Raw genomic sequence first — 27,275 nt, 5'->3', positions numbered from 1 at the left:
GCACCTACCCGCGCGCTACACAGATTGACAAAAGGCTGTTAGACCATAGTACAGACATTTGGGTTTACCAGTTTGTGACATGATTTAAGGCCGCTGTTACTGAGAAAGTATAAAAAACAAAAAACAATCACTAATTTGAATTATTAATGCAAAACATATTTTTTCAATGTTCTCAGGTTTGTTTGCAGTTTTATATAGACTGAACGCGGCCCAAATGTATCAGACTACTGTATATCAAGGCAGTTACGTTACACAAGGATATATTGTTATTTGTTTTTGATAGGCACGGGTAGGTTAAGTGATTTGCCCAGAATTGGCTCTGTTAGAGGAAGGGGTGCAGTGGGCGAAAGCCAAAGGAAACATTTCACCTCTCCAGGGGTGGCCGAGCAGGTTTACCACACGCACATTAATACCATTCACACAGAATTTGACTATTTGGGGTTTATTGAACAAAAACATTATGCAGCATGTGTGACGCAGTAAATACAAGTCATCACGTTCAAGGTAACGCGTAGCCACTTCAAACTGAGAAAAGATGGGCATTGGAAACTGCTTTTTTTACGTTACACAACAGTGCCGTGCTGTTAATGGAATCCATGTTATGTTATGTTATGTTAATTTCGATTTATATAGCGCCAAATCACCAACAGGTCTCTTAGCGCTTGCTTTGGGAACCCGTCCTGGCTTTCCCTGCGAGATAACCCCTACTGGGCATCCCCACGGTGAAGACCAGGCATCCCATCGCGGTAGGGCCGTAGTGGAGATTAAGCAAGCTATTGCCCAGAGTTGCAGAGTGTGAACCCATGATTCGAGTAGGCACCGAGGCGAGAATTATCAAGTCCGTGGACATTTTAAGCTCAAGACCCTGCCGCGTCGGGAATTGAACCCTGGTCCCGGGTCTGATCTCTGCATCAGAGTCTGCCTCCTCTAACCAGTGAGCCACACTTCTCCACTATTGTATTGTATTGTATTGTTTCGTTTTCCGTAACATGAAAAAGGCATTCCCGGTGCACACTGTTTTGTTTTGATCAGCCAGACTGCAGGTGGGGTAGGGGTTGAAGACACACACAGGGGCCTGGGCCATGAGGACTTGAGAGTGAATGAGCTAAACAGAATTAATACTACAAGGCAATCAGGGACTTTGTGACTGGGAGAGGCATCGCATCAGGCTCTGAGGCTCAGGGCAGGAGGTCCGTAGGGTTTCTTCTTTCTCTTCATCTGAACAATTCTAATGTCTAATATCATCATCATCATGACCATCATGTACTTGGCCGAAAAATGATGACAAAATATAGTATGTAGTAAAAGGATGGAATTTGCACACTTTCACGACCTGCAATGTGTGAAGCAAAGCAGGACTTTGCCAGAGCCTGCGCGCTTCGTCAATTAAAAACTTAAAGGCCGTTACTCAGATGCATAAATCCAGCAGAAATGTAAATAATTTATAGGTGTCGATGGGTCAATTAACTTTAAGGCAGGCACTATTGATGCTGACAGTGTGCTACAGTCAGTCACAAGCCACTGCCTACCACTAGGCTATCACCAGGCCAGCCTTCTCTCTCCCCTGGGAGAGAGCTCTGGGGTGCGCTCTGGTGTGAAATGACACAGCACCAGTGGGCGGGCCCAGGGACTTGGAGGGAAGGGGGTTTGACATAATTAGTGTACAGTAGTACTTTACTGCTAGACTGGTACAACCAGGCTAAACAGAGACTGCTGAGCAGCCCTTCCCAAGCGCTGATGTCCTACCAAGGTTCCCTATTATTTTATCCAGTAGGTGAGATCCGACACTATACAATTTTTACAGCGGAAACTGCTTTAACTTTGGTGGCAGTACAGTTATCAAGGCCTTTTTTCATGCACCCAAGCACCCACCCTCCACCACTTTGCCTGGTGGCCCTCTCGCAGCTTTATCACTCGCTACAAATTATTTTATTAATCTCGATTTACGATTCTCCTTGCAGGAAGCCCTGCGCGCGCTGTGCCGGCGGTGCTCCCTGAGATGGAAAAATTACTTAACCAAGTGAAAGTGTATTTGAGGGAATGAATTAAAAGAAATGGCTCCCAGGCAATGAAGGTTTGCAGGCTGTGTATTAATAAGCAGAACAGTGGCAATAACTTAAAGGTGCAATTGCCCTCAAACAGACTCACCGACATTACAGGCATGCACCTATAGGAATATAAAGCACCTGTACGGTCTAGAACATGCCACACAGACCTGAAACCCTGGACGCACACACAGTTCTTCACTGTTAACTGATGACGGTCCTGCAGCATTTTGTCACCTGGGGAATGTTCTCGAGCCGGGCTCCTGATGTCTACAGGTCTGGAAAATACTGGATTTGGACAACTCCTCCCCACACCCCAGCACACCAATAAGTAACTGTTGCTGGGTCTCGTGGAAGAGGCAGAGACCACTGCCACACCCCACCATGTCATTCTCTGAGACGGACTGCCCTGCCATTGGAATTAATGGGGTGTTTTTTACTCCTCCCTCGGCTATCCAAATAACAATCAAATCAAAAGCTATTCTGGCAGTGATGCACTGATCCTGCCCCCCTGTGTGTCGTCACTGCTCTGCTTTCTGGCTCAAGAATGAAGAAATCTATGGCCAGCCAAAAGCATGTGCTGCAGAGCCAAGGGCCATCCTCCCCAAACCCCTCAAAAGAAAACCGGATTTGCACATGTTTCTCCAACAAGCAGCCAGCAAACTTAATTGCTAGCTGCTCAGTGTTCAATCTCACATTCTTTTTAATCCCCCAGGGTGGTAGGGCGATGTCCATCTCGCCCGTGTACACCAGCTGCCCCTGTGCTATACCTTATTTACTAAATAAAATAGAGCGGTTTTAGCGTCAGAAAACTTTCCCCTTTTGAAGTAAGCACAGCGAATGAGAAATGCTTTCATTTCTCCTTCCTCTTCCAACTTTGCACGTGTGCTGCACTTTACAGCACACATACAAAGAGGAAAAAGAGTTAAAATGAGTCAATTCATTGGATTTTTGACTGGAAGGATATCCTTCCAGTACAAAACCTATGCTAGACTCACAGAGACACCCTTGCACTATGGCGCAAAGGGGTCTCTGTGGCATTCAGCAGGTGATTTCTGAGTCGGTGCTAGGGAAAGGGAAGGAGAGTGCCATATTTCTGTAAATATGGCATTCTCCTCCTATACCCTTTTCACCCCACTGTGTGAATAAGTGATAAATCTGGGACATAGTTTCACTCCTGCAGAGGAATTTCGCAGGGAAGTAGGACCTCTGCCCCAACGACTGCCAGAGGGCAGGACCCTCTCTAAAATATGTGGCCTGCCAGGGCCTCTAGACTTCAGTTCACTATTGAAAGTGGCAGGATATTTTTCTTAGCTACTATTACGCCTGTCTGGAGAATAGAGAAAGGGATTTGTGGTAGTGGATGAACTGTACAAATGTGAACTTAATTTATGAAGAAAGGGTGGACTCATGTTATTTCATTCTTCATTCCAATAATGCTCTCAGGTAAGGATGACTGTACATGAGAAATGTGATACCAAGATAGTTCATATGTCAATCACTAATATCTAGTTATGAGCTTAAATGCATGAATTAAACTAAATATGTGCACATTGGGCACTGTCTAAACATGCAGCGAAAACTAAACACTCATTGTTAACATTTACATTTTTTAACACAAATTTTATTTTCAAATATGTTCCCTCCAAATAGCAGCGCTTAAGTGTCACCTCTTTGGTTGTGTACAGAGCTCTGTTACTACGACGGGGTCATGCCATTGGTCGTGAGATGGGGTCGTGCCATCGGTCGCAAACGGGGTTCTGACATTGGTTGTGAACAATCCTGTTTACTCCAGTGTTCATAAGGAACTCAATAGAAATGGCATATAGCCTGGTAACAAAGTCTTGCAAAAGACCCAGGTCCATACAGAGTGAATATTACTTGTCTCCTTTGCACATAAAAGGTTAATGTCCTCAAAAGATGTAACCCTGTAGCAGCACTATAAAACCTGACATTCTGACTTCACAGAAAACTTCTCAATGTTTGCAAAACCGCGTTTTGTGAAAGTGGCATTACTGAAGCAAGTCTTTCTATCCCAACAAAAGCTCTTTCTGGTCCAGATGAAAGGATATGAGGCTGTAATCAAGGCATCTGTGACAGGAGGAGTGAGAGATTAGCAGGAAGGCACCCCGGGGGCACGGGAGAGACGCGCTCTAGCGGTACGCGGTGTCGCGACCCGTAAGCCGATGTGTTGGAACGGAGGAATCTGACAAAAACACAAGCAGGTAGGATGCAACAGAGAGGAGGAGTCGGGAGGAAGACGTACGCGAGAGAGGATCGAGAGCATAAAGGTGTGCAACCCATATTCCATGGACGGCACACTGAACAAAGCGGCCTTGGCACGAGGAGAGCCAAGAACAAAAGGAGGAGACAGGAACAAGGGCTGTGGTGAAAAGAACCAGAGGGAAGGCGTATTGGACGTGGCTGCCCGTGACTTTGGTGGGGAGACACAGTCCAAGCCAAGTACTGTCTAACAGTGAGCTGTTATGACGTTTTGGTCTTGTCTTATGGGTTTTGGGGTCTGTTCTTGTGGGAACTCTGTTGGGAGGAGCCCCAGAGGGTCAAATCCCAGCACTTTCTTTCCCTCGACACGCAAACAAGGGTGCATCACCCTTGGGGAGACTATGAAAGAATATGAAACCACAGACTTGGTATATTGGTCAGGGCACGAGCGGTGACTAGTAGAGGAATTGTCATTGAGTAGGATAGAGTGCTAATTGTCTCATACCTGTTTATGTTTCCCGAGGGCATCGAGGAGACGAAGGACGGGAGAACAGAATCAGAATATGAGGAGAAGAGTGAAGTAAACTCTGTATGAGATTTGCGGAATAAAAGGACAAAAAGCTAAGAAGGAGAAGAAGAAAGAAGAAAGAAGAAAGACACATTCTAATCAAAAAATATTGGCTTTGTCTTGTTCTTTCACAGTGGTATCAGAAGTGGGATATCTTCCTCCATGACAGGACAAGAGGATGTCTCAACCCCTAACCATGACCGACATGATCAAGCAGTTAGCCGAGGGCTAGAGACAACTACAATTAGTTGTTGAGGGTCAAGAAACCGCATCTCAAAATGACAGAGAGTCTCTCCAAGAAGCACTGCAGGCCCAGGATGGAGTAATAAACAACAATCAGGTGGTACAAGGTACCGCCATTCAAAGGCTGACGGATACTATCGCGAACACCGGAGTTCATTCTAATTTCCCAAGTTCTGTAATGCAAAAGTTTCAACCGGGAGAAGATCCAGACTTTACTAACTTTGAGCGGGTAGCCACTACTACTTACTGGCCTCCTGAAAGTTGGGGGCAGTAAATCGCTCCTTTGTTGACCGGGAGCTACAGGCGGCATATCAGGCAGCGAATCTAGTGGGTTAACTCCATATCCTGAGATCAAAAGGACTATCCTGGGAAGACTTGGATATGGCGATGAGTATTACCGTACAAAATTTCGTAGAGAACTCACGACAATCCACAGGTCCTATTCTACCGGATACGAGATGTAGGCAACTGCTGGCTACAACCATCTACAACCAGCCTGGAGGAAGTGTTAGATAAGATATTCCTAGAACAATACCTGAATGCCCTCCATAGTCCCACAAGAGCCTGGGTCAAGCAACACCCAAACGTCAGCGTCACTGCGGCCATCAAATTAGCCTGTGCATTTAATGGGGAAACTGACCCCCGTCCTTCTCAACCCCAACCCCTTGAAACAAGACTATCAATGCCTAGGATGCCTACTCCGGTGGCCCTTAAATGGAGATTATCCTGCCCTTCAGGGAACCCCAGAAGTCCCACAGATAACAGATCTACCCCAAGATACAACCTTCGAGAGACAGGAACGGGTTCCCAATGTTTTCAATGTGAGGAGTGGGGACACATTGCTAGAAACTGCCCCAGAAGGTGATGATGGTAGTGCCCATGGATATAGGTTATCTACAAGGGAAGGTGATGTGGGCAGGCCAGGGGAAAGTGAAGTAGCACTAATGGATGGCGGTCAACCTAACACTCACAAAAGTCCTATTGACTCGGGTTGAAACCATTCAGTAATAAAGACAGATAAGGTGTGTCCAGGACAATGGAAGACGGGGGAAGATGAATGGATCACTTGTGTTTATGGGGACAGTAAACTTTACCCCCTAGCTGAGATACAGTTGGACTGGGATGGTCACCATGATAACCTTCTGGTAACAGGAATCCCAGACATGGAGGAAGAGATGATCTTGGATACATATTATGTAGGTTTCCCTCAGATACTAACAAAGTTCGTTAAAGAGAAACAAGAAGCCTTATGGAGGAAGGAAGGGCTTTTTTCCCAGGAGGAATTAACAGGCGGTAGGTACAAAACCTGATTACACCATTGAGAAAGACGGCTACATAACCAAAAATATGTCCTCTGCTGGTTTTAATGACCCTTCTACTTCTTCTTCCTCTCCCACAGAAGAGACGGCGGTACTGACCCGCAGCTTTAGAGCAGCGCAGAAAGAAGACCCCAACTTGGAAAGTGCTTGGGCTCAAGCCATTGAGGAAAAAGACGGGCAGGTAGACCCTATTTCTATGTCTCCAGGGGTTTATTGTATCGGAGAGTAAGGCACCAAGAGAAACTGGTCTCACAGTTATTGGTGCCATTTTCCTTTAGGGAGCAGGTACTACACTTGGCCCATGGGCACACAGGGGGCGGCCATTACGTGAGAGAAAAGACGGAGGAATATCTATTAAGGAGATATTATTTGCAGGGTGTTTTTTCGTACATTAGACGATTCTGTGCAGCATGCACTAGATGCCAGAGAGTGAATCTGCCCCAGATACCAAAAGCTGCATTGCAGCCCTGTGAGAGGGAACAGTCGGGTATGGGAGTATCAAGGGCACTCAGCAAGGAGTAGTTCTCCGGGTACCAACGATACAGGAGGGGGGATTCAAGGACGGACTAAAGGTAGGACCATTCTTAGAAATTAGGAAGGTGTACTTTATTTCCAGTATAGTAACACCAGTCAAAATTAAACAGTGATTGTCTCTGTAGGGAGAATACCCCTCAAATAAACAGTTTCCAGTTAGGGAGGGCGAAAGCAAACAAACAAAAGGAAAACGTCTGGGTTTCAGGGGCTGGAGTCGAGATCCTTCCTGGCTTCAATGTCCTGCCTTCAGTGTTTAACCCAGTCGATCAGCTTGAATTCTTCCAGCAAGGCCATGCGGAAATAAAGAAAAACAACCCAGAGGTTACTGCTAGGTTCTGGGGTTCTAATATGAAAGAGGGGGGGGGGGAGTGAAGGAGTTACCAGGGTCCTACACCAGGTTATTAGTCTGCGTCCGACACAACAGATAACTGCTGGGAGCGTGCTCGGGGACGAGGATTCAACACACACACACTCGGTCCCGTGACCGGCCTCAAGCCTCCCTTACGCCGTCCCAACCTGTGAGGAAAACAGTCCCCTTAACCGGCCCTGTACCTTGTCCAGCCACACTTCTCCAGAAGTGCGACAGGGCGGCTCGTGGTAACGGTGGCCTCCTGGCGTGTTGGTTCTGTTGGGCTGCCTGTCTTCTTCTCCTCCTGGATTCTCCTCTCGAATGCTGCTCGACTCCGGCGACTACTCTCGCGTTCTTCCTCCGGCTTTCGCGCTTGCTGGTTCCAGTCGGGCTTCCTTATACGCCTCCTCCATTTCTGGTTGGCCAGACGAGTGCGACGTCAGGACTGTTGGCTCCGCCTCTACTGGAGAAGTCCAGGCCGTGTTAAAGGGGCCGTAGGAGTCCTGAGGACGGGGCGGAAAGGAACAGCTGTTAAAGTCCTCGCCCCATCCACCAACGTCATCAGAGGCCCCGTGACAAGCCCTTACCTATTATCGACATACCATTTTCCGGTGTAGGTATGGATCTGGTGGGCCCCCTGGTTGCATCAACAAGAGGATATCAGTATATCTTAGTACTAGTGGATTACGCCACAAGATATGCTGAGGCCATTCCCTTAACAAGTATGACCACCACTGCTGTGGCCCAAGCTATGATTGGGTTCTTCTGTATAGTTGGTTTTTCCATAGAACTTTTGACTGATTAAGATACCCCATTCATGTCCAGATTAATGTCCCAGGTATGTAAAATGTTGGGAATAAAACAAATTCAAACTCCGGTTTATCATCCACAAACCGATGGGTTGGTAGAACGCTATAATCGCACCATTAAAACCATGTTAAAGAAAGTGGTCACAGAAACTGGTAAGTATTTGGACAGACAACTATCATTGGTGCTCTTTGCATTACGCACACTTATCCAATCCTCTACCGGATATTGCTCTTTTGAACTAGTCTTCGGTAGGAAGCCCTGTACCCTCTTGGATATGGTGGCTAAGCAATGGGAGGATTAGGAAGATGAAGGATTGGACCTCCTTGATTACACCTCCAAACTGAGACCCTAAGGGAAGAGACTCGACAAAACCTGGAAAAAGCACAGTTGAGACAAAAAAAATGTATGATGTCATTACCCGGTTGAGGGAACTAGCAGTTGAGGACTCAGTTCTGGTTCTACTCTCTTCCTCGGACAATAAACTATTAGCAAGGCGGCAGAGACCCTATACGATCCTTATTGGTTTAGCGCCGGGAAACCTCAGGGTAGCTGTGCGCTCTATAAAATTAAATATAATAATAATAATAATAATAAAGTCAAAATCACGTCTGTGACATATAGAATGGTCACACCACAGAGAGGGGGACAAACACAAATTTACGATATCAATCCCTTAAAGAAATGGGTTGAAAAAGAGAACCCAACACTATAAGAAATGGACTCCAGCCCACTAGGCATTACATACCCCTGACAGAATACTGATTAAACGGAGACAAAGGTACCCATGGGCTCCAACCTTTCTGACATAAAACGACTATCTCTCCATAAGGTAGTGAGCATGTATAGCGATTTTTTCACTTCTCAGCCAGGGAAAACACACCTAATACGACATGACATTCGGACTGACAGAGTGAGACCTATCCGTCTCCGTCTATACCAGATACCCGAGGCAAGGAAACAGGCTGTGAGACAGGAGTTAGATGACATATTGAAGGGGGGCATTATCGAGCCATCATGCAGCCCCTGGTCATTTCCAGTGGTATTGGTACCCAAGCCCAATGGGTCTATATGCTTTTGCATTGATTTCCGCCCATTAAACGAAGTCTCCCAATTTGATACTTATCCAATTCCCAGGATTGATAAGATGATCGAAAACCTAGGTTCTGCCTGTTATATGACCACTTTGGACCTCAGAAAAAAGGTTACTGGCAGATACTTCTTACACCCACTGCAAAAGAGAAAGCAGCCTTTTCTAACCCCACAGGTCTGTACCACTTCCGCGTGTTACCGTTTGGTCTACACAGTGCCCCTGCTACCTTTCAACGCCTGATGGATCTGGTACTCCGGGATCAGCAGCATACCTTGATGACATAGTTGTCTTTAGTCGAAGCTGGAAACTAAACTAACAACACTTAGAAGCAGTATTAATTACCCTTAGACAGGCTGTCTCACAGTGAATCCTGAGAAAAATCTATTGGCCACCAACTGTATCCGGTTCTTGGGGTATCACATCCAGGAAGGCAAGCTTCGTACCCAGGTTGACAAGGTGAAGGCAATAAAGACTTATCCCCTCCCACAACCAAGAAGGAGGTCAGAACCTTTCTAGGTCTAATTGCCCATTAAAGGCATTTCATTCCCTATTTTTCTGAAAAGGTTGCTCCTTTGATTGACCTTTTGTGCAAGAAATACTCAACCCGATTACAAGAGTGGCTCCCTTCCCATCTGCAGAGCTATGACCACCTGAAGAGGGTATTATGTGGCGAGCCTGTATTCGCTTGTCCGGATTTTTCAAAACAGTTTGTTGTGGTCTAGTGGCCATTCTCTCCCACCCTGGTGACTCAGGATTGTTACACCCCGTTGTTTATCTTAGTAGGAAGTTGTTGACTAAGGAAAACTGGTACCCATTTATAGGGAAGGAATGCTTGGTGATTAAATGGGCCATGGAGGCCAGCAGGTACTATCTGTTGGGTTGCACCTTTGTGTTGTACATGGATTATGCCCCCTTGGAGTGGATAGCCTGGTAGAAGGAGACTACTGCTCGCATATTGCATTGTTTTTGGCCTTACAGCCCATCTCCTTCCAGGTTCGTCATATCCCGGGTCGTTTGCAAGGTCACACAGACTTTCTGTTCCGTTGGACGGTCTTATCATGGCCCGAACGCCCATGCCTGGTTGGGAGGTGCGAGGGATTAGCAGGAAGGCACCCCGGGGGCACAGGACAGATGAGCTCTAGCAGTGCGCAGCATCACGACCAGGGGCGGCTGGTGTACACGGGTGAGATGGGCGCCGCCCTACCACCCTGGTGGATTAAAAAAAAGTGAGATTGAACACCGAGCAGCTAGCAATAAAGTTTGCTGGCTACTCAGTGGAGAATCATATCCAAATCCGGCTTTCTTTTGAGAGGTTGGTGGAGGATGACCCTTGGCTCTGCTGTGCATGCTTTTGGCTGGGCGAAGATTTCTTCGACCTTGAGCCAAAAAGCAGAGCAGTGATGACACACAGGTGGGAGGATCAGTGTATCACTGCCAGAATAGCTTTTGATTTGGTTGGTATTTGGATAGCCCAGGGAGGAGTCGAAAGCTCCCCATTAATTCCAGCGGCAGGGGGCAGGGCAGTCGGTCTTAGAGAATGACATAGTTGGGTGTTGAAGTGGCCCCTGCCTCTTCCACAAGACCCAGCAACAGTTGTTTATTGGTGTGCCAGGGTCTGGGGGAGGATTTGTCCAAATCCAGCATTTTCCAGTCCTGCAGTCACAAGGAGCCCGGCTCGAGAACGATGTTATGTTATGTTATGTTAAATTTAATTTATACAGCGCACGTACGCCCATGGGCTTCATGGCGCTATCGAAACTTTTGGGAACAACAACACAACAGCACAACAACATGAGAGTCAGAAAACTAATCTAAGGATATGCCCGTCTGAAAAGCCAGGTCTTAAAGGCGTGTCTAAAATTGAGGAGACTATCGCTTTGTCTCAAGGAGGAAGGCAGAGAGTTCCACAAAGAGGCGGCCAAGAACTGAAACGAGCTACCACCTTGACGCTTCCTCCTAACTAAGGGGATAGTTAACAGATCTTTGTGAGCAGATCTAAGATTACGTGAAGGGGTATATTTAGACAACAGGTTGATCATAAATTTGGGGCCTTTCCCTTGTAAAGCCTTGAATATAATGCAACCGTTTTTATATATAGCTCTCTGACCTATTGGTAACCAGTGAAGGTTGGCTACTCCTGACCTGATAGATTGCCATTTGGGTAGATTATAGAAAAGCCTAGCTGCCTGATTTTGGACATACTGTAATCTTTTCAGTTCCCCAGCTGGGAGTCCTAGGTACAGACTGTTAGAATAATCTAGGCGGGACAAGACTAGGGCAATGACTGCTTGAATGAGGGCAAAGTGGGTCAACAAATGAGAAATTTTCTTAATCTTCCGCAGTTGGAAAAAACTAGAGGATACAACCGTTACAATGTGGGCTTTAAGAGATAAATCGTTGCTAAGAGTAACCCCTAGACTCTTGACAGTGTTGGATTTAGTCGAAGGGGCACCCAGGTCAGGAGGCCAGAAGTGAGGCCCCCAGCTAATTTCACTTTTCCCAGGCAGGACCAACTCTGTCTTGCCTGGGTTAAGTTTCAAGTGGTTTAGATTCATCCATCTCTGGATGTGGCACATGACCTGTTGAAATTCCGACACAGCATCAAGGGAATTCAGAGGAAACACCAGGTTGCAGATCGTCTGCGTAATTAAAAATAGTGACCTTATAATTTTTCAAAGAGTAAAGTAAGGGGCGCAGATACAATTTAAATAAAAGTGGAGACAGAGACGATCCCTGAGGCACGCCGCAGGTGGACTTTCTCTTGGGGGCTGTGAATGTTCCCAATCTCACAGCTTGAGTGCGGTTGGAGATAAAGGACTTCAGCCAGCACAAGGCGGGCCCCCTGAGGCCGGCCTGTTCGACACGGTTGACCAAGATGGCATAGTCAACCGTGTCGAACGCGGCCGACAAATCCAGGAGTACCAGTGCCTGGTGGACGTCCCTGTCTGCGTTGCAACGCAAGGTGTTCTGAACTGCCAAAATCACTGTCTCTGTAGAATGACAGGGACGAAACCCTGCCTGATTGGGTTCTAGATATTCTGTGCTTTCGATAAAATTGGATAAACAGTTGGAAACATGATCGACAGGTGACAAAATGCTGCAGCACCGTCATCAGTTAACAGTGAAGAACTGTGTGTGCGTCCAGTGTTTTCAGGTCTGTTTGGCATGTTCCAGACCGTACAGGTGCTTTATATTCCTTTAGGTGCATGCCTGTAATGTCAGTGAGTCTGTTTGGGGGCAATTGTACCTTAAAGTTTTTGTCACTGTTCTGTTTATTAATACACAGCCTGCAAACCTTCCTTGCCTGTGAGCAATTTCTTTTAATTTATTCCCTCAAATAAACGTTCACTTTGTTAAGTAATTTTCCATCTCAGAGAGCAACGCCGGCACATCGCGCGCAGGGCTTCCTGCAAGGAGAATCACAAATCGAGATTAATAAAATAATTTTGTTGCAAGTGATAAAGCTGCGAGAGGGCCACCAAGGGAAGTGGTGGAGGGGGGGTGCTTGGGTGCATGAAAATATGCCTGGATAACTGCTCTGCCACCAAAGTTGCAGCACTTACGGTGCTTGCTGTAAAAATTGTATAGTGTCGGATCTCACTTACTGAATAAAATAATAAGGAACTATGGTAGGACATCAGCGCATGGGAAGGCCTGCTCAGCAGTCTCTGTTTAGCCTGGTTGTACCAGTCTAGCAGTAAAGTACTACTGTACCCTTATTATGTCAAGCCCCTTTCCCTCCAAGTCCCTGGGCCCGCCCGCTGGTGCTGTGTCATTTCACCCCAGAGCGCACCCCGGAGCTCTCTCCCAGGGGAGAGAGAAGGCTGGCCTGGTGATAGCCTAGTGGTAGACAGTGGCTTGTGACTGACTGTAGCACACTGTCAGCAGCAGGAGTGCCTGCCTTAAAGTTAATTAACCCATCCACTCATATAAATTATTTACATTTCTGCTGGATTTATGCATCTGAGTAACGGCCTTTAAGTTTTTAATTGACGAAGCGCGCAGGCTCTGGCAAAGTCCTGCTTTGCTTCACACATTACAAGCCGTGAAAGTGTGTAAATTCCATCCTTTTTTTTTTTGGTCAAATCTGTCTATTAACATTTTAGGTTTTCATGGTACAGTACAAGTTTCAACCATTGCATCACAGCTATCTGGGCATGTCAGTTAAACATTCATATACATCAAATCATTGCAAATCAGAGCCACAATGTCACAGTTGTAGCGTCTCATACGCAGAGAAGAATCGCCCAGAGCTGGCTAGAATGTGGGATGTCTAGGCGGGCAAACTCCAGATTAGTCCATGACTGTCCATGCGTTGAGTCTTATATATTAGCAAAGTTTTGGGTGGACCCCCTCAGTTTGAACTGGCATACAAAGTTGACATTTATATAACAACTATAAGTAAACTTAAACAACAGCGGCTAAACCACAGGCACATATTCATGTTAAAATCCCCTCCCCCCCCCTGCAAATTCCGTCCTTTTACTATAGCTAATATTTTGTCATAATTTTTCGCCCAAGTAAATGATGGTCATGATAATGATATTATGTTTAGAATTGTTCAGATAAAGAGAAAGAAGTCACCCGACTGACGTCCCACCCTGATCCTCAGAGCCTGATGCGATGCCTCTCCCAGTCACAAAGTCCCTGATTGCCTTGTAGTATTAATTATGTTTAGCCCCCTCACTTTCAAGTCCCAAGGGCCCAGGCCCGTGTGTCTTTTGAGCCCCTACCCCACCAGCAGTCTGGCTGATCAAAACAACACAGTGTGCACTGGGAATGCCTTTTCCATGTCACGGAAAACGAAACATACATGGATTCCATTTACAGCACGGCAATGTTGTGTAACGTAAAAAAAAGCAGTTTCCAATGTACATTCTTTTCTCAGTTTGAAGTGGCTAAATGGTACCTTGGACGTGATGACTTGTATTTACTGCGTCACACATGCTGCGTAGTGTCTTTGTTCAATAAAACCCAAATAGTAGAATTCCGTATGAATGGTAATAATGTGCATGTGGGAAACCTGCTCAGCCACCCTGGAGAGGTTGAATGTTCCCTTTGGCTTCCACCCACTGCGCACCTTCCTCCTGCAGAGCCAATTCTAGGCAAATCCCTTAATCTACCTGTGCCTAACAAAAACAAAAAACAATATATCCTTGTGTAACGTAACTGCTCTGATATAAAGTGCTCTGAAACCTTCGGGCCACGTTCAGTCTATATAAAACTGCAAACAAACCTGAGAATATTGACAAAATACGTTTTGCATTTATAATTCAAATTAGTGATTGTTATTTGTTTTTGATACTTTCTCAGTACCAGCAGCCTTAAATCATGTCACAAACTTGTGAACTCAAATGTCTGTACTACTGTATAACAGCCCTTTTGTCAATCTGTGTAGCGCTTGGGTAGGTGTTCGGTGACGTCCTGTCTCACTTCAGACATCACAGGTCACTGAGGCTGGTAAAATGCTGTGCATAGATAAATCCCATTTGTACAGAAATGATGCCATCTTCAATTACGTGAACTCAGAACGGATGCAATTAATGCAGGCCTAATGCTGTGTGGATTATTCATTAACACCTGAGAATGAAAACACGCTATTGGTGATGGCCTGAAAATGGCTTAAAGCCTATGTAAAGTGGTTTGATGAAAGCAGGGGCTTCCAAATGCAAGAAATAAAAGGCAATCCATACCTCAGGACATAAACAAAAACACCAGGCCTGGTCAGAGACATTTTAAGACATGGGCAAAGTGGGCTCCACCATAGTGAATCTATCAACTAGGATTTTGACAAGGGAGGAAGAGTCTGTCCTTAACTTGGGACTCAAGTTTGTTCCATCTAAACAAACAGACTTCACCAAGATTAAACTAGAGGCAATAGAATTTTGTCGAAAAATCCGACTTAAAGTCTTTTTCGCTAACCAACCTCCCAGTATTAGTATGGAAACGACAGGCCTCAGGAACAAGTCCACTTTTGTTCCCAACCAGAATATTCCTAAACAGGTACACGCATTTGAACAAATTTTGTTATCCTCAATCAACAAACTAGAGAACAAGCATAAATTTGTGAAGCAAAACATCACGAAGGGACAACGACTGGCCCTTAAAAGTCTGAAAGAAGATCATTCTTTGATCATAAAACAGGCCGACAAGGGCGGGGCAGTGGTGTTATGGCCCCGAGAACAATATCTCGCGGAAGGGACACTGCAGGTAAACAACCAAGAATGGTACAGAAAACTGCAGGAGGACCCACTACAACAGATCCAGTCTACAATCACAGAAATTGTCCAAATGGGGAAAGAAAGTGGTTTCCTGGGGCCCAAAGAAAGTGACTTTTTGGTAAAGAAATGCCCAAGAACTCCTGTGGCATATTTCTTACCAAAGATTCATAAAAATCTATCCAACCCACCGGGACGACCAATCGTGTCGGGGTGCGATTCATGCCTTGAGCCCTTGTCTAAATATATAGACTTCTTCCTGAAGCCCTTCGTGGCAAATGTGAGGTCCTATCTAAGAGACACCACTGATTTTCTGGTTAAAGTTGAAGGGACTCAATTCGACCATACGTCACAATTCATGGTAACCATGGATGTGACGTCCCTTTATACCCAGATACCACAAGACGAAGCACTGGAGGTCTTGGAACTCTATTTAGACTTAAGGGAAAGACCACATAGAGTCCCAACATCTTTCATTTTACAATTGGCTGAAATAACCCTCAAAAGAAATTATTTCCGCTTCAACGATGACTTCTTTATGCAAATCAAGGGCACCACTATGGGGTGCCCTTATGCCCCAGAAATGGCCGTGTTATACATGGCCGAATATGAGAAAAAATTTGTGGAGGCAGACAACCCTTTCGCGCCCCATATTGTGCACTGGTATCGTTACATCGACGACGTGTGGCTCCTGTGGCAGGGGAGCCATGCGGAGTTGGGTGACTTTCACCAGTGGCTCAACAATAGACATAAAGACATAAAATTTTCAATAGACTCAAGTAATGTCAAAATGACATTCCTTGATGTGGAAGTGAGAGATGTTGACGGTGTTTTGAAGTCTTCACTCTTCAAGAAAGCAACGGACAGGAACACCATACTCCATTATGGGAGCTCACATCCCAGAAACCTGAGGGCAAACTTGCCATATGGACAACTTCTCCGAATTAGGAGAAATTGTTCGGAGCTGACACAATTTGAGCAATATGGATCAAAATTTTGTGAAGAACTAACACAAAGAGGTTACCCCAAAAAGCTTCTTAAGCACTCTTTCAAAAGAGCACATTGTACCCCGAGGGAGTGCCTCCTTGAAACAAAAGCAAAACGTGATCTGGAGAATCTAGTGTGCGTGACGACATTTTGTGCTGAAACTCACAACATACGCCAAATGGTATTGAAACATTGGCACTTGCTGGAACAATTAGAGACACCTATCCCACGCCCAATATTCGCTTTCAGAAGAAATCAGAATATTGGCCAGCAACTAGTCCGCGCGGATATCAGATTGGCCAAGCCCAAAAGTGACTTGTTGTCAAAGTGGGGTCTCAAACCCATTGAGGGACACCATAGGTGTGGGAATTGTATCGCGTGCGATACAACCATTGAGGGTACCACCTTTCAACATTCAAACACGTCTTGGACTCACACCAGTTTCACCAACTGCAAAACAAAAAATGTCGTTTACGCCATAATTTGCAGCTGCCAAAAAATCTATATCGGGAAGACCAATCAGCAGGTATCAACACACGTATGACCCAACACAGGTCGCGCATAAAAAAGAAAGTACTAACTGCGCCCCTTGTCCAACATTTTTCCGAAAAACAACACGGGGAGAATGACTTCACTTGGACAGTGTTATTCAACATCAACCAGTCAAAAACGTGTATCAACATAGACCAGATCCTCTTGAAAAAAGAGGCCTACTTGATACTCAAGTTCAACAGCACCCAAACGGGGTTAAACACGCTTTCAGAAATCTCAAGATTGTAACAAGCCCGTGCACTCAAATTTTGGAAACTACAAAACCCAGAATGCTCAGCTCCAGGCTCACTATGATGTAGGAGCCCTGTACAGCCACTAGGCTGTTCCTGTGTTTGCATTTCCTGGTTTGCTCGCGAGGAAGAAAGGTGAGCGTGAGAGAGGCTCCTAATGCGTGAGACTTCAGTACATTCAAACTGAATCACGTCTGTTTCAGCTAGGGACTAAGGGACCCCCCCCTTTTTGTTCTGTTTTTTAGCGCGAGTAAGACGCATACAACAGCGAGGGACACGCACCCCCGCCACCGATTGAACGAGTGATAGTGGGACAACGAGTACACGGCATGGCGATCGACGCCCCGTGATCACTAAAAATCTAGGTAGGTGGCTTCATATTATCCCGCAGCATCCCTTGAATGTCTTTGCACCACATACAATTTCAATACTGAGCGTGACCCTTATGCTTCACAGGTCGCTCGGACAGGATAGAATGAGCAAACAGAGGACCTAACACAGCATCTATTGCCACACCCGATTAAGGTATGAGCATGCAGCCTTGGGTCTGTAGTAGTCGCTTTGCACTGCTCTAGACGGCATTGTAAGCTTTTGATTAATTTTTTCCAGAATTATTCTTCAAAAGTACTGACTTCATGCGGCACACAGCCCTTCGTGTACAACTGAATCACGAGAGCCGTCCGCACTCTGTTTAAAGGTAACCAATTCAGCACAGTCCAACTATTTTAGGGGGGCTTTTCACAAATAAGGCACAAACACTGACACAAACTTCGCTTTATTCCTTTGTTTAGATCAATAACATTGAGAGAGCCCTGAGGAGAATCTGTAAGCATTGACAGATTCGAAACGCGTTGGCAAGACAAACGACAGACAGACAGTTCAAAACATTTGCCCTTGATGGGTTTAGTCTTTATTGGTGGAACTAACTGTGAATTAATTTCTGATTTCTGTCGCATCATTTCTTTTCCACCTCTTGGGTCTTGTAGCGGTTTTTTGTTTATTTCACAAAGATTAACCATTTGTGAACACAGAATTGCTATATATTTTCTCACACGTGAAGTTTGTTGATAACTGTTTGATTCAATGTGCTATTTGTATAGTTGTTGTAAATATGTATAAATGTTTTGTATTTGTATATAGGTGTATATAAAGTGTTCTTCTTGCCTATGAAAAAGATAAATCTTACTAAAAATAATGAACAAAAGGGTTAAATAAAATTACCCATACAAACAAAGAAACGTTGATTTTTGTTTGTTGTCTCATAAACATAAGGCGAGACTAAAGAAGTAGGAGGGCTAGCATTTTTGTTCTATTCACTGTGTTTGTTTCATGCAACATCCAGTGCTTTAAATGGGCCAGCCAGTACTATCCAGTACGAAGTACAGTGACTTTTTAATTTTGAGAGGGAGAGCACTGGCATTTCTCAAGAGAAATGCTATACTTTTAATTGGAGAGTACAGGCACTTCTCAGAAACAAGCAGGTATTCTGGTATAGAGTACCTGCACTTCTAGTTTTTCCATTTCAAGCACTGGCAACATCCATTTTAAAAGTTTCTTTTAGATCAAAACAGGACTTCACATATGTGAAATGTGAGTGTGTCACAAAGATTATTTGCAGTAATATTAGTGAGCATTACTGACGTCATAACTATAATTTAACAATTGCTTTATTAACCTTCTCGTTTTCTCAAATATGCTTGAAAATGCAATATTTGCCCGCTCTTTTTTTAGAATTTTCTCTGGGGAAACCACCCCAAACTCCCCTTATGGCTGTCAGGCTTGCTCACTGCGCTCGCTTACCACCGGCCTCTCCCCACAAACTGGTTGCATGGAAGCGCCAATGTTCCACCAATGGTGCACTCCTTTCGGCGGTCAGAAACGCAAAGCAGTGCTAACAAAGGAATTATTTTCTCTATTGATGTGAGATTCTGTGAGTCAAACACTAAAACAAGTTCTTCCCAAGCCTGAAAGCAGAACCCAGCTGTTCTATGTGCGATACTGCGGCATGAAGCAATGTATCGTACACACAAAATACACGGGAGAGACACGTATACAAGAATAATGCACTATACATAAACGAAGCATTAGTCATTGCACTCCGGCTGCCTATGCACATCTCATGTTCTTCCTACTGATTGTTCAAGGTATTATTTTCATCAACGTCAACTAGTTTCTAGAGAAATATTTCATAGTTGCCAGCAATTTCTTTTAAACTAGTAGCGCCATTATTCTCACACATCTATACCTCTTATTGCAATCCTTGTTTCCTTCTTGGACCATAGAGCTACGAAAGGAGGCAGTGTCCCTTAGTGCAATTCAAGTCTGTACAATGCTGCACTGTCATGAATATTTCAGGGACCGGCTTGTGCCCCACTTCTGGTTGCAGATCTGGGTTAGACAAACAGCCCAGATCTACAACCAGAAGTGGGTTACAGACATGCAAAATGGCGGATGCACGCTATTTAGCACAGAGGATACTGTGCCACTTACCAGCTGAAAACTGTGATGAAACATAAGTGGCATCTTTTGATGGTGAGCAGTAATTAATCATAGACCTGGTGGCTGATTTCTCTTCTCTTCTCTTCAAATTTAAATATTCTGAATTGACAATAATGCAAGAATACCACTGTAAAGGTATTGCACTGCATAGCTGGAGGGATGCGCCTACTCCTGAAGCATGTACTGCATCACCTAACAACTTAAAATTTGAATAGCCACACACTGCTTAATTATATAGGCTCCAACCCTTTCAGGGACCCCTTACTTTTTTCATCCCACTTACAGCCCTGGGTATGCACAGCAATGGGGCAATAAAATCATGGTATGCACTTGCCCATATGGTCCCCTGATCTCCTACAAAGGGAGGTTGGGGGCGTGTCGGGAAAGACACTGACATTGTGGGAGGAGACTCCTCTGACTCTTAACGAAGCCTAGATCCTGCGTGATATAATGAATGCTCAGAAAATAGCTCTAAATCTGGGCTCTGAATAAACGTAAATAAATATATCAGGGACAGTAAAGACATTGAGCTACGGCCTTATAAAAAAATCCTTATTATTGATACCTTACACAGGCCTCCTCTCCTTTCACAAAACACTGAGGCCACCTTCTTGCAACATACAGTCCTTGGTCTAATTAAGTCGTCAACCCTATAACACAACATTTTGCAACCCAGGCCACCCATGAATAAAATGGGACCCCTTACTTTTTTCATCCCACTTACAGCCCTGGGTATGCACAGCAATGGGGCAATAAAATCATGGTATGCACTTGCCCATATGGTCCCCTGATCTCCTACAAAGGGAGGTTGGGGGCGTGTCGGGAAAGACACTGACATTGTGGGAGGAGACTCCTCTGACTCTTAACGAAGCCTAGATCCTGCGTGATATAATGAATGCTCAGAAAATAGCTCTAAATCTGGGCTCTGAATAAACGTAAATAAATATATCAGGGACAGTAAAGACATTGAGCTACGGCCTTATAAAAAAATCCTTATTATTGATACCTTACACAGGCCTCCTCTCCTTTCACAAAACACTGAGGCCACCTTCTTGCAACATACAGTCCTTGGTCTAATTAAGTCGTCAACCCTATAACACAACATTTTGCAACCCAGGCCACCCATGAATAAAATGAACCATACAACCCTGGACTGCATGGGTATAAACCGGGGGTATGCCTTCCACCTGTGAAAACCACCACCCAGCTACGCAGGTATCTGTGAAGGTCTTCACCCACTCATGGGAATGGCTGTGTAAACCCTCCTCCGTCAACAGTCTCTGAAAAGCATGTGATTTGGTAAATGCAAGTCACTCCTCCATTTTCGAGGCAGAAATATCTGGCATAAGCAGATACGACGTGAGGCCAGGAAAGAGCTGTGAGAAGCCAGAGGACTCTGTGCAGAAATTACCAAAGGCACCAGCGACCAGCCCGCCATGGGGATGGAATCCAAAAATGTAGTTGTACTTCGGTTCCAAGGCAACAGTTTTTACCAATGTGAGGGGGAAGTAGTCTCTGAGATAAGCCCAGACCCCCCCAGTTTCGGATCCAGGTTGACCTACAACCTCCAGAGGATGACGTGTCCCTGTCCAGGCAGAGCCAGGCACCATAAAGTAGGGCCAGGTACCAGTAGTAGCTGAGGAGCAGTAGGATGAAGACTGCCAGGCAGCACTGAGCTAGAGCCAGGAAGGAGAAGAACCGTTGTGGCACCGTGGTCTGCAGCCTCCTGCTCAGGGGCAAGTGCAGGGGGCGAATTGTACCTTCATGGCGGTGTAGTCACAGCTTCTCTCCTTATGCTCAAGCAGATCCTCGGCAACCCCGGAGTCCATAAGAGGATGGGGGCCAGCAAGGAAAAAGCATCAGTTTCACAAATACTCATCTTCAAATAGCAGTATTTCTCCACTATAAACTGATATGCTGATCCTAAAACTAGATTTTTAGATCGAACTATGACGATACATACAAATAACTGACATGGATCGCCTGGTTAAACACCAGCTAACTCATTAGGAACAACAAACTCCTTGCCTCGAAAATAAATTTCATCTGCAATGAGAACCGTATGAGGAAAATAGCAAACAAGATTGCTCGCTCATAGAATGCAGCCACAGCGCCATCTACTGTTTCATGCACTTAACTTTCTACGTAAAACCTAATAATTCTCATTTGACTAAATTATTCACTCAGTCAATCAGGGGTTTGTAAAGTGCAGCTACTCACCCCCAAGGGTTTCAAGGCGCTAAGGGGGGCAGCTCCGTTGAGTGCTGGGGTCATCCAAAGAGCAAGATCTTGAGGTCCTCCCTGAACTGGAGCAGTGTAGGGACTTGCCGAAGATGGAGGGGGAGGTCGTACCAGTCCTTGGCTGCGAGGTAGGAGAAGGACTTTCCTTCCGTTCTGGTCTGGTAGATGAGTGGGTTGGTGGGTTGGTGGGCAGAGAGAGGTCAGCTGATCTGAGGTGTCTCTTGGGTGTGTGGAAGAAGAGGCAGTTGCTTAGGTATGCTGGTCCGATGTTGTGGAGGGCTTTGCATGCGTGAGTGAGGAGCTTGAAGGTTATTCTTCTTTCAAAGGGGAGCCAATGGAGAATGCGGAGGTGTTGGGTGTTGTGGTTGTAATGGGGAATGTCTAGGATCAGTCTGGCTGCGGTGTTCTGGATGGTCTGGAGTTTGCGGAGTAGTTTCTTTTTGTTTCCGGCATAGAGGGCGTTGCCGGAGTTCAGTCTACTGCGAATGAGGGCATGCGTGACCATTTTTATGGATTCGGATGGGATCCATCTGAACGTCTTTCGGATTATGCGGAGGGTGTTGTAGTAGGTCGAGGATACAGTGTTGATCTGGTGGTTCATCGTAAGCGATGAGTCGAGTATGATGCCAAGGTTTCGTGCGTGGGCCGTCGGGGTGAGGGGGTTCCGAGTGTGAGGTGCCACCAGGTGTCTGCCCATGTGGAGGGGTGGAGCCACGGATGATAACTTCTGTTTTGTTTTAGTTGAGTTTAAAGCAGCTCTTCTTTATCCAGGTGGCGACAGCTTTTATCCCTTCTCGGAAGTTGTGTCTTGTGATGTTGAGTTCTTTGGTGAGGGAGAGGATGAGCTGGGTGTCGTCAGGAGTTCTGCCTGTAAGATATGAGCATACCTAGTCAAGGGCCTTTCCACGGATATCAGCATTGCAGAGTCTGGTGGCTAGTGTGCGGTGGGAGTTGGTATCGAAGGTAGCTGAGAGGTCCAGGAGGATGAGGGCTGCCATTTGGCCCTGGTCAAGGAGGGAGCGGATGTCGTCAGTGGCTGCAAGTAGAGTGGTCTCTGTATGGTGGTTGCTGCGGTATCCAGATTGGGAGATGTCCAGGACATTGTTGGCTTCGGTGAAGTTTACTAGTTGGGTGTTGACGGCCTTTTCGATTTCCTTGGCTGCGAATGGAAGCAGGAGATGGGCCTTCAGTTCTTGAGGTCCATCGGGTCTGCGTGAGGTTTCTTCAGGTGGTAGTTGACTACGGTGTGCTTCCAGTCATTGGGGAATGTGGTGGTTTTAAGGGAGCAGTTGATCGTCCAGCATAGTTCAATTGCGATGGCCTTGGCGGGTTTGTGAAAAATGTGGGGTGGGCATGGTTCTGAGGGTGCTCCGAAGTGGTTGCTCTTCATGGTTTTTAGGGTGTCTTCTGTTATGATCGGGGTCCAAGTGAGCAGGGTTTGTTGGGTGGTGTTGCTGGGGTTGGGATCTGGAGAGGTGCGGAGGTCTGGGTTATCGAAGTTGTCATCTTAATCTTGAGGTGAAAAAAGTGTCAGTCTTTTGCAGAGGTCTTGGGAGGGTGAGATATCTGTTGTTTCGCTGTTGGTTTTGGCAAATGTCTTGATGATGGAGAAGAGTTCTTTGGTGTTGTGGGCATTGGTGAGAATTCTGTCTTGGAGGAATTTCTTATTTGTGGATTTGATGAGTTGGTGGTGGGCTGTGGTGGCTGATCTGTAGAAGGTGCTTGTTTCTAGGGTTCTGTTGTTTCTACATGTCTTTTCGAGTCGTGGGCAGGAGCGCTTGGATTCTTGGAGTGCAGGGGTGAACCAGATGTGTCCTCCTGTGGCTTTCTTGAGGGGGGCGAGTGTGTCAGCACAGTTTGTGATCCACCACTGAAGGTTGTGTGCCAGGGTATTAGCATCTGTGTTATTGGTGGTGGTGTGCTGATGAGGGTGGAGGTGAGATGGTCATCGGTAACCAGTGGGCGTGATTGTGTTCAGTGGGTTTTCTGAAGGAGAAGTGAATGCCATGGTGGTCTGTCCAGAGGAGTTCCATGGTGTGTCTGTAGGAGATGTTGTTTCCTTCTGCCAAGACGGGGTCTAGTATGTGTCCAGCTGTGCGTGGGGGCGGTGACCAGTTGCTTCAGTCCTATGTTGGCGAGGTACTCTAAGAGGGTGGTGGTGTTGTGGCCATTGTGCTTGTCCACGTGCAAGTTTAGGTCTCTGAGTAGGATGTAGTCAGTGGAGGGGAGGGCGTGGGGTGCAATGAGGTCGGCGATGGTCTCGGTAAAAAGAGCGCAGGACTGAGCGGCCTGTAGAAGAGGGTTCTGCGGAGAGTTGTTTTAGGGTTAGTCTGGATCTGGAAGTGGAGGTGCCTCATGAGGGACATAGTGTTATCCGTACTGGTGGTTGTCATGCAGAGGGTCCTTTTGTGCATGATGGTGCGGGGGTCTTTGTATCTTAAGATCTTGTATCTGTCGGGAATGGCGGTGGCGATGTTGGGCGCGGAGTTGGCGTTGGTCCAGGTTTCTGTGAGGAAGGTGACATTGGGTGCGTGGGTGTTGAGGCGTTACCAAATTTCTATGGCGTGCTTGTATAGGGAGCGCACTTTGAGGAGGATGCAGTTGAGTGGTTTGTGAGCGTGATGTATGGTAGGCTGGGGCTACAGATGGGGTCGGGAGTAGGGTGAAGGTGCAGCGGCAGTGTTAACAGGAGATCGGGCCTTGGGTGTTGCTCGGCTTTGAAAGCTGGCAATTGTTGCTGCATCTGGGGGTTGAGAGCGTGGAGGGTGCTGGAGTCGTAGTGGAAGCGGGTTGGAGAACCAGGGATAAGACGCAGGCAGGAACCTGCGGCTGAATCCAAAACAAAATCCAAAACAAAAGAATTAAGTAATGCTTCTGTCCAGGAGTGGCACATGTTAACTCCAACTGCCCCTTGAAAACCCCCAAGGATACTGTTCCCTTCTGTGTGGGTGCTTATGGCACGAATGAGGAGGGCAAGCAACAGAGAACTATATATTATGGGGATCAGTGGTGTAACAATGGTGCCATGGCATAGGAGCGAAAGCAAGTTGAGAACATATACAGAGCTCACACTTATTTCTTTCAGAGGCGAGCCCTGGCAATTGGCGGCTCTGGGGCAATGATTCTGAGCTCTGTCTCACCTGCCCATGCACTACCTCAGCCGGTGCTGGGAACAGTCTGATAGCGAGCTAAGTGAGGATGAGGGAAGGTAAAGAAAGACAGCAACCTGCATTCCTTCTTTTAAAAGCCTTTCCTGCAGCGACGCAAGCAAATGGAATCACAGAGGCAGATGAGGGCGGGTGACGCAGGTGAGCATGAAAGGCACTGATTGTCTGCGCATGACCTTGGACCTTCTCCTGCGGAATCCGGCCTCCAAGGAATCACAACAACAGTAATGGCTCCAATTCCATGGCTGCTATTGTTTTCCATGGAGCCTCATGGAAAGGCCTGGCGGGCCACAAGTGGCCCGTGGGCCGTACTTTGAGTACCGCTGGGTTAGGCCTTTCCAACAGGGTCTGTAGAAGGGTACTCCCACCATGCTCTCACTAGTGTAGGAGTATTAGTGACAGATAGGGGTAACATCAGAAACAGTTAACATGTTTGAATTGTTTGTTTTTATCACTATTCTAATAATGCTTATAACAATGACGTGTCTCGTCTGTCTAATAATCGCAGTTCAGGTTCTATTTACAAAGCTTAGATCTTTTCAATAGACATTTGAAAATGTATTATTGTTTCTTTTCTTTGTGAAACTTTGGGCATGCAAAATTGACAAACAAAATGGTTAGATCTACTGTCACAAATTTCTTGGGAATGAGAGTGGCCATGTTCGAGGTTATCGACAACATCTACAACTCTGGAGGTTTAGGAGTTTAGATATGCTACTGTGAGCTAGCTGAACCAACATTTACTGATGATATAAGAAGACTCTGTCTCTGTATTATGGAATGTTGTGATCTAATACACAATCCTACTAAATTCATAGGAACCATATAACAGCAGGGTTCATTGCACTTAAAATGTAATTTTAACATTTTCTTATAGTGACCAGCCCCCAAAAACTATTTTTCAATGTGGCAGGCCTAGTTGTCCTATGTAGAAAGCCAATACAGATTACAATCCTAATACTGTATCTTGGCAATGGAACTATCTAGAGAAATAATTAATCAGCTATTTTTCATAGTTATTAAACATCCATTTCAAATTATGGAGTTAGATTTTTAATAAATAGTAAGGAAGAGTAACTTTTAGAAAGTCGCCTTTTCCCTGTTTTACGTTTCTGGAGGCATATTTTAATTTGCTCTCAAACTTCTCCCAGCTATGGATTAGCTAATTTTAATTTGCTCTCAAACTTCTCCCAGCAATGGATTAGCATTTGAATAGGTGAGCAATACGCCCCAGGAACAAACGAAGGGCTGACCATAATGGGCGGAAATGCCTCCTCTGAGCCCCCTAGAATATTCAGGGTACATGCACTGAGCACCCTTTTTGACACTACAGTGTCAAATCATGCGTGAGTGTCATAGTCTGCTTCACAGGTCTGGTCGGTTACATATAACTATGGGGTGCACTTGCATAGCAGAGAACAGGGTGCCAAGATAATTCTTGTGTATCCACTTTCTGATTGCTGAAGGACCTGCTTTGTCCCACTTGACTTCTGTTCTGTTTTTGTCCACTGTGGTCCCCTACAAAGGGGCGGCAACTATAAATATATCATGGTCGCAGTGGATTCCTGTACGAGATTCATATGGATGTGGCCCCAGCGCTCGGCTGACGCCAAAACTGTTATAAAAGATCTGCAAGTCTTTATCGGCACATACGCAATTGCCATGTTCCATTCTGACCAGGGTCCTGCTTTCAGCTCTCGAGCTTATAAGGAGGCCATGGCCAGCATGGGCGTTGGGTTGCGATACTCTTGTCCATCACACCCTGAGGGGAACAGTGTAGTGGAAAGAAAAAACAGAGACATAAAGCAATCTATAACAGCGAAGGTATTAGGTTCGGGTGATGGGTGGGTCAAACATTTAATAAGTGTCCAACTTAGTCTAAACAACTTGCCAAGAAATTCTCTAAAAGGTTTCAGCCCGTACGAACTATTGTTCGGAACTAGAATGCATGTTCAAGACCTCGATAGTCAGGCTTCAGTGGTAAAAGATAAAGACTTTGACATCAAGGATCGTTTGGCTGTTTTACAGGACTTGAATGAAACAAGAAAATCCTTAAGCAACATAAAGTTAAAGCAACAGCCAACTACCACTGAAGAGGCACCACCAGCCCCAGCAAGACCTGTCTGGATTCCAAAGATTGGGGATCTAGTCAGAGAAAAAATAGCGGTGAAGAAGGAATTTGGGCCTTCTTACAGAAAAG

Source organism: Lissotriton vulgaris, chromosome 2_2 (assembly GCF_964263255.1).
Source record: "Lissotriton vulgaris chromosome 2_2, aLisVul1.2, whole genome shotgun sequence".
Classification (NCBI taxonomy): domain Eukaryota; kingdom Metazoa; phylum Chordata; class Amphibia; order Caudata; family Salamandridae; genus Lissotriton; species Lissotriton vulgaris.
The sequence above is the reverse complement of the archived record's forward strand: the minus strand, read 5'-3'. Positions refer to the sequence as shown.